Here is a 14,383-nt window from a genome sequence, read left to right as displayed (position 1 = left end):
TCATGTTTTTATTACTTCACTGGTTGGTTTTGCCGAACTGTCTCAATAACTTCCTCCCAAAAGGGAAGTACACTATTTAAGTCCTTGCATATTAGAAAATATCTATGTCCTCATGTTTGGTTAATAGTTTAGCTGGTTATATAATTTTAGGTTGACTAGCTTTTTCTCTGATAATTTTTATTGCATTCCTTCAGTGTCTTCTGGCATCCAGGTTTTAGGATCTGCTTTTTAATCTTTCACATTCTGAAATGTCATGGGAATGTGTAGAGATGTAAGCTTTTATTTCATTCACTGAACTCTTTACTCATTGACCCCTTTCAAAAAATGTGTGTCCTTGTTTATCACAGAGAAATTCCTTCTACTATTTTAAAGATAATGTTGTTCCCTCCATTATTCTGTTCTCTTTTTCTTGGACTCTCATTAGTTAGATGTTAGAGTTCCCTGATTGGTCCTCTGTGTCTTTTATCCTTTGCTTCATTTCCTATTTCTTTATGTTTGTTCTTCCATATTTTGGGAGATTTTCTCAACTTTATTTTTCAGTCCTTCTATAGACTATTAATTATACTCTTACTAATTTATAAGGAATCACTTCTGTTTTTAAGTATTCTTTTTTCATAGAATACTCTTCTCTCTTTTTAAAAAAATATGTTATCTTTAAAACCTGTCTGAGTATTAGAGGTTTTGTTTTTTTAAGGTATTTTTTGTTTCTTGAATTATTTCTGTTATCCTCAAACAGGGTTTTGTTTGTTTGTTTGTTTGTTTTTCTTTTAATTTGCTCATTGCCTTTTAATAAAGAAGCCCTGGAGAGCTTCTATGGGTTTATTCTGCTACTGTACAAATTTGCTATTTTTTTTAATTAAAGTTTATTGGGGTAAAATGCTATTTTTTTGATAGACTTTTTCCCCAAGTAGGAATCTGACTGGGAATTTTTTATATAGATTTTTAGGGCATTTTGCCTAGGATTCACCTAGAGTGAAAAGGTATGGAGCTAGCCCTGAGATTGTGGTCTCTCTTGAGGGTCTACTTCATGGATGTGTGACCTACGCAGTCACATGGGGTCTTGAGTTTAGAAGGGTCCTGCATGTGGTTTGGTGCTCTTAATTGTCTTGAAATTCTTAATAATTTTAAACAAGAGGCCTCACATTTTCACTTTGCACTGAATTCCAAAAATTACATAGCATTCCCTGCCTCTCTTACCATTATTACCACACCATGCCAGAATGAGGACGACTCCCCCCCCCCTTCCGTCTCGCTCACTTTTTGCCTATACCAGGAGTCTCAGCTCTCCCCAAATTGCTTTCATTATGGAAATTGCCTATGCTCTGTAGGTAGAAGATGATTGGCACAGTTGTTCCAGAAGTTTTCAATAACTTTATCTCTTGTTTTGCATCCCATTTCTCATTTCCATCCTCTCATACCTGCTAACTCTGGACCTCTGATGCATAGCTGGCTTCCAGCTCTACTGCAGTTCCTTTCTGGTAGCATATAATGGACAGTGGCTCTCTCTTCTTTGTTTCATTTGCTTTCTGTCTTCTAGAAAGCATCACTTAATGAATTCCCCCCCATACACCTTCATTTTCTCTGCTGTTAAACGTTTATTCCTTTTTGCAATTCTATGCTTTTTATTTCACTTGTATCTCAGGATGGTTGGGAAGCAAACATATCAACTTAGTTTATCATATTGATTCTGAATAACCTGTTTTCTTCTCTTTGAAGTAAAGTGATTGCATTAGATTGTCTCTAAGGCCTCTCTATATATTATGTTTTAAGCATCATTATTTCAGACACATGTAAAGTCCCAAGCTAAAATTAGATTCATTTTCCTGGAACCCTATTTTCTCTTTTAGCCCTGCCTTTTTGTTTTATTATTTTTATTTTTTCATTCACACTTTTTATCCAAATTAATTATATGGGTTTAAATGGGTTTTACTTGACTGAAAACTGCAAAGAATTTTAATAATCAACAGTACAATCATGTGCTTTAATCATCCTTTCTTTTATGTGGCACCAGAAAGAATTGTATTAAAAATACAAAGTTGTATTTTCAAAATTGTGGCGTAGTCAGCTTTGAGTACATTTTAGTGCTTATCAAATGAAAATATAACCATATATTGTATATATGTGCTTACAAATTGGTTTTTATGTGGATATTAATTTTTTAAATATGTAATGGTAATGAATTATATTGATCTAATTTGATTAACTCATAGAAATGATATGATGTGGACTATGATGAAAGCATCATAAGTCTTATGACTTACATGGTGTTTGTTAAATTGTTGTTGACTGGCTTTTATTGATTAGGTTACTAAATTTTTGCTAAATTTTACCTTGACTTTGTAGTTTTAAATATCTCACAAAATACATACACTTTGAAAGATTATGGAAAAATAGTTCAATAAAATAACTGTAGTGGTGGGATAATTATACTAATCCAAACAAAATTTATTAGAAGTTAAATTTAGAAAGAACGTAGAGATAGAGTTTCTAGAGTTTAGTTAGTCCAGTCTTCCAGAAGAATGAATTTATCTGGCTAACACAGCTGCCAGGGGGCTGCTTGCTAGGGTGAATTAGGTTGATCGTCCTGGCTAGTTGAGTGTCTCCTTCCTTCAGTTCTGCTTGTGCTTTCTCCTTTACTCATTGTGTTTTTGGTGAAGAGGACAACTTCCTGTATGGAGGGTCACCTTCTGTGTAGGTTATACATGACATTCAACTTCCATTAATAAATAGATTTTGAGTTTAATGGACCTAATATGAAAAGGTTAAATTCATGTATTTAAATTGAGAGCAATGATTTGGTTTTTACTTTAATCTGTTTATTCACTTCTTAGGGGAGGAAATGCATTTAAATGATTAATTCTAAAATAATTTAGTGTGCCATCTTTCCTTGAGTAATTTATTTTACGCTATATTAGCAGATTATGTGGAAGCATAGTGGCTTATCCTTTCTAAGCATCTTCAGAGTCATATTCAGTACAACTTTCTATTTATGAAAAAAATAGACATTTTATTTCTTTTTGTATTAAAATCACATGTGGGAAGAGAAACTTGTTAAAAAGTCAGATTCCAGTGCTTGGCTCTAGACTTAATTAAAATTTGCAGAACTTAGAAATCTGCATTTTTTGCTTAAAATTTGAGGACAACTGCTCTAAAGCAAAAAACCTTGTTAAAGAGCTGGTATTTTCTAAATTTGCCAGTTTAGCAGACATTTAATAACTGCTAACATTCTCAGTATTCTGATGCTGACTAGACAACTTCATTAGGTAGACAAATGTGTGGAGGAGGACTTACCTGATTAGTATGGATGTAAAAACGCACAAATCTTCAAAATAAAATGATCGTCACATTATTTGATAAATAACTACCTTTAAATTATAGCAAAACATGCAGAGCCAACTGGCTTATTTTTTATTTTGCTCCTTGAAATACTGCTTCTGCTGTTAGTGGAATACATTTTTCCTTTTTACTTGACTGCCTGGCTGTCTTCCTTCTCAGACTAATAAACAGTGATCGCACAGCCATGTCGGTAAGTAGATACAAGCTAAAGCTAGCGTGTGAATTAGAAAATTGTGTACTTCCTGCATGTTTATTTTTCTCTGCTTAGGTATTTAATAGTGAATTCTAATTATTTTAGCATTGTTCTCTATATTTTCGCAGTGTTGTGTTCTCTATATATTTGTAGTTTGTGGATACCTGAGTTAGCAGGTAATAGTGGTTGTTTTCGGTGAAGCAGTCAAGGTACTCTGGGACTTGATGGTGAAAGTTAGTATGGTATGTCTGTGGTGAGTGCAGTACAGTGGGAAACCTCTCTGTAGTCACCTCATGCATGACAAGGCACACTTTACAGATGTTTTCCACATCTGTAAAATGAGGTCAATAAGAGTATATACCCTATAGATTTTTGTGATTATTAAATGAGAGTGTATACATAAAATGTTTAGAGAAGTACCTGGCATATAATAAACACTCAAAAAATATTAGTTGTTTGTAAGACTACTTAAGCTTTTCCTGAATGCTTTTTCTCTATAACCCTATCCCAAACTCCACTTGTAGCAATCTAACCCAGACCATAACCCAGTGTGATTCATGACCCACTGCAAATGTTTTTTTTTTCCACTCCATACCAGTATTGCTCTAATGAGTTGCCTTAGCTTTTATTTTTTTAAATGGCTTCATCATATTTTGCTTTTTACTGTATTTGTTCATCCTTTCTACCTCCAACTGTGAGCTCTTGAACACCAGAATAAGAACTCATAATTTTTTTCTGAATGTATAGATATTGAAAATTCTTCTTATCTTATAAATGCTGATCTACATTTGAAGTTTAAATGTCCTTAACCTACGAGGTCGGACAGTTAAGTCACAAACTCATCCTAGAAAAAGTGCTACATACCTCATTGCTGAATATCACTACAGTCACCTTCGAAGCACTCCCCTTGGGAAGCTATGCACCGACGCCAGCGCCTAGTCCACCCTTCAAAGCAGTTTTGGAACTCTTTTTCTGTAATGGCCATCAGAGTTGTTGTATTACCCTTGATGTCCTGAATGTCATCAAAATGCCTGCCTTTCAATATTTCCTTTGTCTTCAGGTAAAGAAAGAAGTAATTGGGGGGCCAGATCAGGTGAGTAGGGAGGGTGTTCCAATACAGTTATTTGCTTACTGGCTAAAATCTCCCTCACAGACAGTGAGTGCCATGTGAGCTGGTACCTTGTTGTGATGCAAGAGCCATGAATTGTTGGTGAAAAGTTCAGGTCGTTTTCGTCTTTTTCACGCAGACTTTTCAGCACTTCCAAATAGTAAACTTGGTTAACTATTTGTCCAGTTGGTACAAATTCATAATGAATAATGCCTCTGATATAAAAAAAAGTTTAGCAACATTTTTACAACAAGTTTGCAAACTTAATTGTCAGGCCTCATATAGCCTGTCCTTTCTGTTCCTATTCCTATTATTGAAGTTCAAATTTTGATTATTGTATTTGTCTTCTAATTAATTTCTCCCAATAGTCTTCCCTTACTTCATTTCATCCTACATGCCAGTGACAGATTATTCTTTTTAAAGCACATTCTAATCATATTTCCCTGTTTAGAAACTTCAGGGTCTCTTGCTTATTTACTGAATTAAGTAAAAATTCCACAGACTAACAAAAAAATGATTTCAGCCTCTTTTCAGATACATTTCTGACTCTTACTCAAGATGGGCATCCCAAGTGGAAAATTCATTGTGTCCTGGATCTATCTTCAATTTTCTACCTTGGCTTCATTTATAACTGTAAAAATCCTGTATCTCTTCCAAAAGCCATCTTTAATGCTACCTCTTTCATGAAGCTTTTGCTAATTCCATTTAACCATACGTGATACTTTACATTTAGGGTACTATTTATATGTTGTCTTTTACTAGATCTGTTTGTAGACTTGCCTTCTTTCCACTATTAGAATTTAATCTTTTTATGTCAGGAAGTGTATCTACTCATCTTTGTATCTTCTGTAGCACCGAAACAATGTCTTACACAGAGTAAGTGCTTGTCTTACCCAGAGTAAGTATTTTTTAACTTAATGTGAGAGAAATAGTGAAGAAACAGACTGTATAAAATTCATTTTCTTGTATGTTTGAAGAGTATAAAAAGTATACTGTACTAATCAGAATTTTTGAATCAAGAAATTTGTCAGATACAGAGTACTTTCTAGTTTTGAGGAGAAAGTTTTCAGGCTGTTACTCGCAGGTAGAAATTTGGAAAAATGTCTATATGAATGTTACTTAATAAAGGTGATATGAATACTGATTACAAATATTTGTATGTTTATTCCTTCCTTGAACACCTCCATGAAAGAATAATTCAAACCACAGTTCTCTAGATATAACTCTAAATTGAATAGTGATTAAAACAAAAGACCTGATAGCACCAAAATAACTGTTGCAAATTTCCAGCACTAATGACAAATGATTTTTTCTATTGAAGAGATAGACCCACAGGCTTTTATTTGACCTTTTTACTCATTTTATATAGTAATTGTTAAGTAATTATTAAGCTTGCTGACAGTTTTCCTGCAGATAAACCGTATACATATTCAAAATACAGAAGTGATATTCAGAACTGATACTATCCTTTTATCCCAATAAAGTTCTAATTGTTTCTTTTCCTTTATTTAAGAAGACAGGGATAGATTTGGGGATCAGTTTTAAAGGTTTGGCACTTAAATGTCCAGTGTTTTGAAAAAGTTACTTACATGAGATAGCTCTTTCTATGATGATAAATGAGGTGTTTTGGTTTCCATACTTTTGTAATAAATTAATTCCAACTACACAAAAATCAGTAGGAACAAACCATTGAGAGTATATTAGTGCAACTGGAGAGAGTTAAAGAGAGAGAATGTAAATGGAAAAGGATGAAAATGGTCAAAGCCTGTTACTAGAAATAGAACTTACATTTTTTCTTAAGCTTTTTTTTAATGTAATAAAACAGTTAAGTGATTTTCACTGCTAGAAGTTAATTGCAAAAAAAACAACTTGCTTTTTAGTCGAAATGTGAACATACTTGAGCCTTACAACTTTAATCCTTTTAGGTATTTATTAAGTTGATGTCTCTATTAGCTAAATGCTGTGACAAATCTTGGTGAGAAATTTAATTTTATAACTTGTAAGTCTTATGTGTGTACAGTGTAGCATACTTAAATATTTCCCTGCTGTCAACAGTTGTAGAAAACAGTATTTTGAATTGCTCTTAATCAGAGCATCGTTGGAAGAAGTAGTAGTAATAGATGGCTTTTAGAGGGAAACAGCATGAGAGTTTTAGTAGGAAGCAGTGGATTAGGAGACAACTATGAGACCTGATCTGCAAGTAACAGAACAGGGAGATATAAATGGAAACAATTAAAATGGACTCTTCTGAGCCTACAGACTCTGTCTATATATTTATATCTATCTGTCTATACAGTATTAGTGTACATATATACATATGCACACTTACAAATATCCTATAACTTTACTTTTTAACAGCTATGGATGAAATAGACCAGTTCATTGGTGCAGTCTTTATGAACAAAGTACCATCTTGGACAGGAAGATTCAGTACTAAAAACAAATAAAAATGCACCATCTGGCAACAAAAAAATCATGTTTAGAAAGTTACGTGAGTTTCTGCAGATAGGAATGGTAAAGTTCTAGGAATGCATATGGTAACCCATGTTCCACAATAGAAAGAAAAAATAGAAGATGGTTCCCCACCCCTCCCAAATTAAATGGGTCAAAGTTGAAATGGGGGAAGAAGAAAAGGGACTAAAATATGTGGATAAGAGATTGTTTGAGTTGGGATTATGTTTTATTATGAGCAGATAAAGACAGCAATAAGGAGGTCAGGTCCCCTGAGGAGAAAGAAAGGAGTCGGTAGGAAAAGATGTTGGAGGCAGAAGCTTTCTATGCAAACCACAATCTGGTGATGCCAAAGAACCTTTTTTTTTTTTTTTGATATGGAGCAAACAGGATTGGAAAACGATAGAGCTGGTGGGAGAGACGGAACAGCCTTGGTGCATTCAGATTTACAGGCTGTTTGCAGGTCAGTCAGAGATAACAGAAAATACAACAGGCAAGGTGCTGATATATCCTTATAAAAAAAAGTCATACAAGGTCCGATAATACAAAAAGTAGGAATTAGACTTTGTAAAGTCCCAGCCAAGGAGCATGTTCTGATGACTGTTACATATAAGGGAAGAATTCAGAAGATGAGCAACAACATTTTAATCACTTTTTTTTTTTTCATTTAGGAGACTTAAGGTATTATAGGGAAGCTGTCGTGTTGTTTTAAATCTTTCTGCCTTTTATGGAAATCAGTATGGTAGATAATAGCACTGAAATTAAAAGATTCTGTCAATTCTTTGGAAGCAAGAAGGGAGCAGCTGGCAAAAGCCTACTGTAGATGTCTGGAAAGACTTGTTCAATGTCGTTTGCAGGGTTGTCCTTAGAAAAAGAAGTGGTAAACCTTGATTTCTGCCTCCCACTTTGTATGAGTTTTGTTTTGTTTTAATGTACATCTTCCTTTCTTCACTTGATACATTTCCCTTATTCTTTTAAAATCCCATCTCAGGTACTCCCTCAACTGGAAGTGACGCTAATAGTATCTACCCAATCCGATTCCCATAATCTAGGATTTAGCCCAGTGAAATTACCTGTTTAGAAAGCCCTTGACATTCAGGATGAATATATTCAAAAACTTTGAGAATTCCCAAATTTGAGAATACGCCATGTCGTGTGATTTCTTTCAGAAAATGTTATAAAATACCATTGAAAAATGTAGACATTAACAAGGGTTACTTTATCTGTATCAACTAACAGAAGACAGCCAAACCACATTGAGTTGGGGAGTTTGGGACTTTGCATTCAGTCTCTGAGTGATTTCCCCCCTCATACCCATTTCACAGAGCATGTTAATCACATGTGTGCCTCTCGGCAAATGAAGCCCTACTTGTACTGGACTCTCAGAATCATTCCTTAAAAGGTTGAAACCTAAATATAAATCCTTGAATGACAAAGTCCTACTCTGTGCTATGTTTACACATACACATAAACACAGACAGAGAGAGAGAGAGAGAGAGAGAGAGAGAGATGTTTGTAATATATCAGCCACTTATATTAAGATAGAGTCAGTTAACTTGGGTGACAGTTGTCCATTTTACTAATGATCATGTGAAAACCACCTATATTGTCTAACCTATTAGTGATTTTGGCAACTTTGCAAATTTTGAGTCATACAGTGTTGTGAAATAGTACATTTTAATGATTATATAGTCTGATACTCTGAGCTGGCTGCTTCTGTAAAGAAATGAGGATGCTGCTGCTATCAAGGAGCTGTTGCTTTAATAACAGTTCCTGGGATGCTTCAGTTTTTCAGTCTTAATTCTGTGGCTTGGCTGTATTACACATTCATCACAAGAAAAATTACAGCTCGTCTTTAACTTCCCTTGCTTTTCTTACATTTGCCAAGTGAGAGAAGTTACAGAAGTTAATATTTCCCTATTTAAACATATGCCTGACAGCCCAATTTGCTATTATCCAGTAGAAATAATCCCTGTCAACTCCCAAGTGGCACAGACTAGCTTTCTCTTCCTGCTACTCTGGGCAAAAGTGCATGTAGCTTTCACCATTTTACCTAGATTTCTAATGTGTTAGTAGCTTGGAAGCAGAGGCATTTCTTCAAAACCTTGACGTCTTGTAGACTTTTACTGCTTTGCTTGTCCTTTCATCCTCTTTCTGCCTGTTAAATTAGTTTGACAATATCATGGATTGCCATGACAGCAACAATGATACAGAAAGCTAAAAATCTGGTTATTACATGTCATCTAAAGCCGTGTTCAAAAAATTGCTTTAAAAAAAGAAAAAGGGCACCAAAGTTTGATAAGCCCTTTGGCTGGGATAAGGAAGTTTTGAGTGAAATATTAATAGATATGTGTCATATATTACAGGTGTCCTGAAGTTTTCCCAGCTTGGAGAATTTTTTTTTCCAACTTTAAGATAACTGTGTTCTGTGTTATTCATGCCTGCATGCGTGTGTGTGTGTGTGTGTGTGTGTGTGTGTGTGTGTGTCCCTGTCCCCATCTGTTAGTCCCAAGAGTAAGCATTTATGGTGCTGTGTCATCTCCTTATGATTAGGACTTGTTAGGAGAAGAGCCTAAGAAGGGAGATTGGGAATTTATAATTGAGTTTGCGGATTGTGGTTAACTAATGTGGTAACCAATTTTGGGGGGGCTAAAGTTACTTAGATGGGGACACAAAGAGTATGAGAGGAAGGTAGAAATGCAAAAGAAGTATTTTGGAGAATGTCAGGGATATTAGATTGAGTATATTTTGATAGGCTTATGAATGTTTTTGGCATAATCTCAAAAATCTGTCTTCAAGATGGTGTTAAAGTTGTTATTAAAACTCACTAAAGGAATTCATCTTGATATTTAAACCTTATAACTCATCTATTCTCTATTATTGGGAATCTGAGACATTTCAGTATTATACATTTCAGTGTTAGACAGAGTGTTCAGCCAGAAAATAGATTAAAACTTACCTTACTAGCTAGACGAATCTTTGTGCATTTTTTAAATCATCTTGGGGAAATTTTCATGTTTTATACCTATGTTTTAGGTATGTTTTTTCCTGATTTAATAACATTCTTTACATTAAGTAAGATGTAGTTTCATAAAGTAAAACTTTACATTAGTAGTTCTTATATAAAATGGAAGCGTAGATTTCTTAAATTAAAATGTCTGCTTTTTAACGAGGCATCTTTTTTCATATTTCAATTGAGAATTTATTTCTAATTTTAATGTTTACTCCACGTTTGATGAAAGCCCTCACTCTTTGGGTCTGTGTGTTTTCAAAGGACATAAATTGTGGCTCTTTGGGAGACTGACTGATTCATTAAAATACTTTACTTCCTCTTTTGCCTTCCCTCAGAAGAGACTATTTCACAGTCCCCTTACTGAAATGTATGTAGTAAACTGAGAGGCAATGAGTTTGAATACTATAGCAATATTTTACTGCTTTAAGTTAGCTTAAAAAAATTAATAACTTAAATAACTTTAACCAGTCATATAGAATCAGAATTAATAAATTCACTTGTCTTACTAGATAGAGGAATCTTTGTGCATTTTTGAAATCATCCTGGGGAAATTTTCGTGTTTTATACTAATGTTTTAGATATGTTAGATTTAATTTTCAAATTGACCACAATTTTATTTCAGTTTTTCCACTTTTTCTGGCAAGAATTACATAAGTTTTTAAAACAAAATCTGCTATCAATTTAAAGAATAATAAATACAACACAATATTTCTGAGTCTGTATATTCCTTTTTACTTAAATAAAAAAGTAGTTTATTGTGCAAAGTTGACCTTTTGTGGGGACATAAATAAAGGAGAATGGGCTCTCTTGGGATCATTAAGAAAAGTAGACCGATGCAGAAAGAATGGTTGTGATTTCAAGAGCACATTTTTATGTTAAATGTACTTTAGAGAATGAAAGCAGCATTGAAAAAAATGCTTTCAAATAATTACTGCTGAAATCAAACCTTCCTTTTTTTATTAGATCTTTGAAATAAGAGACAGGAATGAAAACTTCAAATGAAAATTTAAATGTGTCAAATTAGTTTTTAAGCTTTCTATCAAAACATTACTTTGAAACAAAAACAGTTTTGAGCCATAATCTAATAAAATGTGTTGTAAGTTTGTTACCATGTCATATTATGATGTTTCAAAGGAAACAGAGTATCTTTAGCCTAATCTACAATAGTAAATTATTTGTGGGTTTTTTTATTCCTTTTAAACTGAGGGTTGGTGGTTTGTGGTTTATTGTTCCTATGATTGGCATTAAAAGCCTTATTTCACAGCTTGCAGTGAGGGACTATTGGGTAAAGAGTGTCTGTGTTCCACAAACTAAATTCAAAAAGTGTCACTCAAGGTCTCACATAGGTTACTTAGAGAATGAGTTTTCTTACTGATTTCACCAAATGTCGCCTCATGCTGTCTTTGATTGGCACAGCCTGGCAGGGAGGATGGATGAATCTGTCACCGACTGGTTAATTGTGTTGCTGGTCTCAGTCTGACATCAGGTCTTTGACTCTTAAGTGGCTCAATACAAAACAAATTAGCAGATTGTAGTCATATTTCTCATTCTATATGCTTTGACTTTGTTGAATGCAGTCCATAAATCATATTGACTGACACACAAGTAAATGATGAAAGCTGCTTTTGAGACATGGATCTAGAAAGCAGCACTGTGAAGGTGCCATGGAAGGATGCATATGGTTGACCCTTTGGGAATTTCCTAGGAGCCAAATGTCTCTTTACCACAATTGTTCTTAGAAGAAAAGCTTTTGGGTAATGCAAAAAGGATCTAATATGTCAGCAGATTCTCTTTTACAAGTTCCTTTGAAATATAAGAAGTTTGTCTAAGAGTGTTCTCTCTTTGCAAGTTGTTTTTCAGCAAAATGTTAGAGCAGGGTAAAAAAGTAGTTACCTTTAAAAGTTTGGCAGGTGTTTTTACTTATTTATTGAACTTTGTGTTGTTAAGGGGAAAGAAAATGTTTAATAATAGTTGCAATTAATTTTTCAGATGAAGGCAGCAGAAATTTTTAGGTGCTTGAGATTTATTAAATGTGCTGTTTTCTCACTTCACTTAATTATTTTGGCTTCATTTGTTATAATGTTAAAAACCAAAACATCTCTAATGAAAAAGTCTAGTTTTTAAGATAATTGTAAAAGTACTGAGATTAGTTTTGTTTTAGAAAATTATATATTATTAAGAGCGTCAACAATAATAGCAATAATATTGTTCAGAAAGGGGTATTTTGGTTATACCAAAGTGTACCAAGAGCTATAGGCATCAGAAATGAATTCCCAAAGATGTTTTTGGGGTGTGCAAATTTTTGGAATGTTAAAATTTTTCTATCTAAAAGTAAGTAGTAGATTAAATTCAAGAAAATTTGTGTACATTTTATAGTTAGGAAGTAGACATTTAAAAAAAATAATTATCTTATAGAAGATAACTTTTTAAAAATTTAAGAATCTGAACCTTTAATGTTAACTTCAATTTTGAGCTATAAGAAGAATTTATTTCATTTGCAGATTTACAAAATATTCTATAAATATTTTAAACTTCTATCCTTGAGAACAGTAAGTCTGTATTTAATATGCATAATAAAAAGTAATTTAATATTCGAATTTTATTAGGTTGGTGCAAAAGTAATTGCGTTTTTTGCAATTTTTTTAAACCTTTTGAACCGCAATTACTTTTGCACCAACCTAATCTGTGATTTACACAAAAAGCTAAATTCGTGTGTGTGTACTCCTGTGTGTGTTTTCATTACCTGTTTCCATCAGGTTTATGGAATAGACTGTCTTTCTATACTTTTACCATCATTTTTGGCTCCAATACTATTGCTATATAGTTATTTGTAGCATGTGAACCTATGTTACATTTTACAGATCACCTTATAATAATACCACTGATATGTACAGTGTGTTTGCTTATGAAATGAATATAATAGTAATTTTGTTTTGGCAATTTATTAATCTGCTTTTGCAGTTAGTGCATTATAGTGGCAACATAAGTATGACATGGAGCTGATTTGATAGAGAAGTACATTAAACTAAAATGAACTAGTTGTTCCATTAGGTCAAAATGACTTTTCTATTAAGTATTCTCAAGCCTATTATATTGTAATTAAGTTACATGCCATTGATTTCTCCTTTTTCTGCTTCCCCCCCTCCCATTCATATTCATATTATTCTGCTTGGGGAATGGAGCTGCTTGTCTTCCAGACTAATTCCTCTTGGGTTTGGGAGATCTTGAAGCATGCTGGGTTTTGCATTGCTTGTTGCATTCCTTTTTGGCAGTTCATCAGTATCTGTCAAATATATTGTTTGCATCGGCTTTTATCTCTAAAGTTTTTGATTGAGAAATTGACATTCCATTTCAGATAACACAGTTTTTCACTGTGCATAATGTCTAAATGCTAAAGACTCATTCATAAAAGTTGCGTGTTTCTAGTCTGACTTTAAATGTGTAGTTTAATAAACAAATGTAATTCTAGCAAATATCGTGAAAATATATTTATGTTCTTTCTTACTCTTCTAACACATCAACACTATGTAAATATTTTTGCACCAATATATTGTAGAATTTGTTTGTGAGATATTTTTCATTGTTTTGTAGCTTTCTTGCCCTTTATGATAAGTAGGAAAAAATATAATTATCAAATATCACTGGGTAAATAAATATTTGTTAATGCAAATGAAGCAAAACATGGCATATCTTCCAAAAGTCATTATTTCTAACCATATTCATAGTCTTTGAATCCTATCATGGGAGTCCATCACCAAATCACATCATAATTATGGGTTAAAGATAGTCATCCTAAGAGCAGTATTACAGTGGAAAACCTTAAAAGAGTCTTTATATTATTTTATTTTAAACTTCTAGTTGAAATACAAAGCCTGTTTAAAGACACAGTTTTACTAAAAGTGATATTGAATTGTGATTCAGCTATGTAATCTATAGGCTAAACATTTATAATGACCATTTTTATCATTTTTGATAAAATGTAGCCTTAATAAGGCTATCAGTGAAAGTTCATGTAGCGTTTTAGGAGCTTATTATAGTAGAAAATGTTTTCTAATGATATATGTATGGTGAAAGAAAACCGCAAGTACCTGTAGTTTTACTTAACTACATATTTCTAAATTATTGGATGATTTTAAAACTTACTTTTGAAAACTAAATGTAGATCTGTAGATAATTTTGAAGTCATATTGGTAGGCAAGCCTGTTTTCTTCTCACTAATTGAAGTTATGCTACAAACTAATGTTCTGATTAGATGTAAGAATTTAATGACTCAAAGTTTATT

At 33.2% G+C, this 14,383-nt stretch overlaps 1 protein-coding gene across 5 annotated transcripts in view; it reads left to right on the top strand.

The window, feature by feature from the left end:
* The window catches only part of EXOC6 (exocyst complex component 6), a 166,782-nt gene that overhangs the window by 106,768 nt on the left and 45,631 nt on the right, over window positions 1-14,383 (top strand). The window lies entirely within an intron of this gene.

Source organism: Rhinolophus sinicus, linkage group LG07 (assembly GCF_036562045.2).
Source record: "Rhinolophus sinicus isolate RSC01 linkage group LG07, ASM3656204v1, whole genome shotgun sequence".
Taxonomy (NCBI): Eukaryota; Metazoa; Chordata; class Mammalia; order Chiroptera; family Rhinolophidae; genus Rhinolophus; species Rhinolophus sinicus.
The sequence above is the reverse complement of the archived record's forward strand: the minus strand, read 5'-3'. Positions and strand labels throughout refer to the sequence as shown.